The sequence below is a fragment of the Armigeres subalbatus genome, chromosome 2, assembly GCF_024139115.2.
Source record: "Armigeres subalbatus isolate Guangzhou_Male chromosome 2, GZ_Asu_2, whole genome shotgun sequence".
NCBI classification, from domain to species: domain Eukaryota; kingdom Metazoa; phylum Arthropoda; class Insecta; order Diptera; family Culicidae; genus Armigeres; species Armigeres subalbatus.
Genome location: NC_085140.1, coordinates 357,370,208 through 357,373,835, shown reverse-complemented (window position 1 = coordinate 357,373,835; position 3,628 = coordinate 357,370,208). Strand labels below are relative to the sequence as shown.

Genomic DNA, 3,628 nt, shown 5'->3' with positions numbered 1-3,628 from the left:
CGAGAAAAGCAAATTTCCGCACGTACTCACGCAATGGGTGGCATTCCAAATACAGAAAAAAAGAAAAATCCAGGGCAAGTGGATGGTGAACTTTGTCTGCTTTTGGCACGCCGGGCACAGTACAGAAGATTGGGAGATTTGCACCCCTTTTTTAAATTGGATGTGTCTTGGTAAAAATAAATTATTCGGCCCGGTAAACTCTCGCCGTAATATAAAAATTTTAGTTTCAAGCTAGTCGTAAGCTTGTACACTCATGGTAATATTTGATACTTTCAAGGATACCAATTGGGTTTTGTAATACACTGATCTAAACGAATAGCATCCAATGGCTGGCAAAAATAAATTTCTGATTTATTAAAGCTCCACCGCAATCGCACAAATTTGTGAGAATGATTTATGTTGCCGCTCAATATTTCCGCTTTTCCGTTAAACTCATAACACGTGCATCAATCAACTTGGCTCCACACCGAGCACAAACTTTTCGAAACACCCACTAACCAAGCCCTCAGGAACGGTAAACAAATCAATACCCCTTCCCTGATGTGGCCGTGCGCTAAATGTTACTGTGCCAAACATCGAAAACCTGGTTCTCCGTTGCCCAACCTCAGAAGTTGTTTCACACTCCAACCGAACGAGTGTGTGATCTTCCGCATGTGTCGATGCCTCTAGTCTACTGATGGTGCCGCCAGTACCTGTGCCAGCGCAGTTTCGTGAACGGGCAACCAACCGAGCACGATTCTGCTGATTACGTTGATTGATTGATTAAATTTATGATTGATTAATGCTGCTGTTGCTTGGCCAAATATTTAACCCCTTTGCGTACCAGTCAGTGATGGCGAATGAGTCTGAACTGTGTACTGAACGTGCCAGCTAACGCGAGAATTGACTAATATTTACTTGAAGACCGAAAGCTCACATACAAATTATTATATGCATACAAATTCGAGGTGGAAAGCGAGGGGAGTTTTGTTTCATGAATTACAATCAACTTGGATCGAACCACATTTCAGTGGTTCAATGTTATCGATACATAACCTATTTTTTACCAATTGAAAAACAACAAGGTGTCACAACTTGTTTGGTCGGCAGGATCCATTGAACGTTAGTGGAATTAATTTATCTATTTAGATGTTCATCAATTCATAACTGAGTGAAAATAAACGGTGAAATGGAAAATAACATGCGATGAGCTCCATACATAGAATGCAATTGCACAATCATCAACGTTGCATTTCAATTGACAATTTGTTGAGTGGATTTTCATATAAAGGGATAATACCCGATTGATCCACCTAGCGGTGTTTGTGCCTTTCTCGTACATTAGATATACTAAAAAAAATTGAGTTAGATCTCTCAGCGTGTTTTTTTGTATGTAACTCGTAACTTTTGAACCCATTGCCCGATCTGGCCAATTTTCAATAGGAAACAATGGGACAGGATTCCCCGTCGAATGCAACTTATTGTAAACAAATAAGTGACTACAAAATGAGTGAGTTCTATTTTGCGCACATACATATACTCACGCACACACATACACACAGACAGACTCAATTCGTCGAGCTGAGTCGATTGGTATCTAACACTATGGGTCTTCGGACCTTCTATCACAAAATGGTCTTGTGAATGTGAATATATAGCCTTTTCGTTACAGCTTGGTGTACGAGAAAGCCAAAACGATAAAAATAAGACAAACAAATTTAATACGTTTGAAATAGAACCTCTTTGCATGCCCATTCGTTTAATTTCACTTCGTAGAATTATGTACCTATAATAAGATCAGTATGAACATGATTGCCCCTTGATTTAATCAGAGATAGCAGATATTGAGTCTGGTATCCGATACGTGTGTAAACATCCGCAACCGTTGATTCAAATGTATTCAACATTAGGAATAATGTTGTGAAAACTCATATGTGAATATGTACATTATGTGGAAGATATTGATTTGGAAAATGTATTGGAGGTAACCACTTTCCCTTCGATGGGACTCGAACCCATGACCCTACAGTACGATAGACTGGTGCTTTAACCAACTAAGCTACGAAGGACCTCCGTCGGCCTTCGCAACCTAGCGGCTACTGAACGAGCTCGAGATTCCCAAATTGGACGCATAGTCAAATCACTCGCAATCCATTTCTCAAGCCAAGAGACATTATCCGTAATACAAAAAAGTGAAAAATATAGCAAACATCAGAGACAATCCGTTAAAAATAGCGAAAGTGTAATGTGTGATGTGATGCTTGTGCTTTTGCTTGTGCTTTAAATTTTGCGAACGTATCGATACATCTCGATGTTTCAGCGCCAATATTTTTCGGCATCGGTATACCGGCAATGAAAACATCGATCCAGCAGTATAGATATTTTTCCAAAAAAACGCCCATTCCTAGAATAACGTGGCTATTGAAAGAAATAATTCGTCATCCCCGAATCAAACTCATTCACTCACAAACGCAAGCGTTTACTAGTTGTTTTTTCTCCTATTTTTTATGGATCGTACACACGGTCAAGCAGTTTGACCAACATTGACTCCATCTCTCGTTTATTCAAACATCCATGAAGTTTTACCAACAGCGGCACGAACAATCAATTTATTCGAGTATTCGACCAACAATATCACACACGAACGACCGAAGCGCCAACTTGAGCACCAAACAATAAAAAAAAATAGATGGAGGGTTGTACAACTTCACTACAAATGCTCAAACATGTTCGGCGAACCTTGACTCCGCCCCCGACTACTCAAACCAAAATCAAACCGTTTTAATTTTTTCCAACCTAGCCGCCAACTGTCAAATGGTTGTTCGAACAACTTTAGATACGTTCAAACAAAGCAGCAACCAAAGCGTTTTCTCGGGGGCAGAGTCAAACTGCTTTACTGGTGTGTACGTTGCATTACTTCTACATTCCACAATCCTCTAACAATGCACAGTTCGTTTGCTCTCCTTGACTTTGTTGTACTCACGCTCATACTCATATGTGCAGCCTCAGCATCTTTTCTGTTCTAGCACACGCAGATTTTTCAGTGAAGCTTTTACAGCACGTCGTCATTGACATCAGCTCGAAATAATGCCTCATTGGCAATCATTACACTGGTTCGACAAAATTGGGCGCTCAGTCGAATTAATTATCCAGTAAAACTAATTTCTATTTTATTTATTATTTTTATTTTCTTGTACAAACATTTACTTGCTTATCAATTTGGTTTTCTTGTATCCATTACATTCACTACATTCGGCTCCTTTTCTACCATTTTAATTACGTTCGAAAAATAATGTCTGCTCCAAGAAAACCATCAAATACAAAACAACCTACTCGAACAAAATCCGAATCTGTTTAAAAATTGGGACCCTCCTTAGCCGTGCGGTAAGACGCGCGGCTTCAAAGCAAGACCATGCTGAGGGTGGCTGGGTTCGATTCCCGGTGCCGGTCTAGATAATTTTCGGATTGGAAATTGTCTCGACTTCCCTGGGCATAAAAGTATCATCGTGTTAGCCTCATGATATACGAATGCAAAAATGGTAACTTGGCTTAGAAACCTCGCAGTTAATAACTGTGGAAGTGCTTAATGAACACTAAGCTGTGAGGCGGCTCTGTCCCAGTGTGGGGATGTAATGCCAATAAGAAGAAA

At 40.0% G+C, this 3,628-nt stretch overlaps 1 non-coding gene across 1 annotated transcript; it reads right to left on the bottom strand.

Annotated features, from left to right (window-relative positions):
* Positions 1–1,972: 1,972 nt before the first annotated feature.
* Positions 1,973–2,048, bottom strand: Trnad-auc (transfer RNA aspartic acid (anticodon AUC)). The gene has a single exon. It is a non-coding gene; the product is annotated as a tRNA-Asp (tRNA).
* Between the last annotated feature and the right edge of the window lie 1,580 nt (positions 2,049–3,628).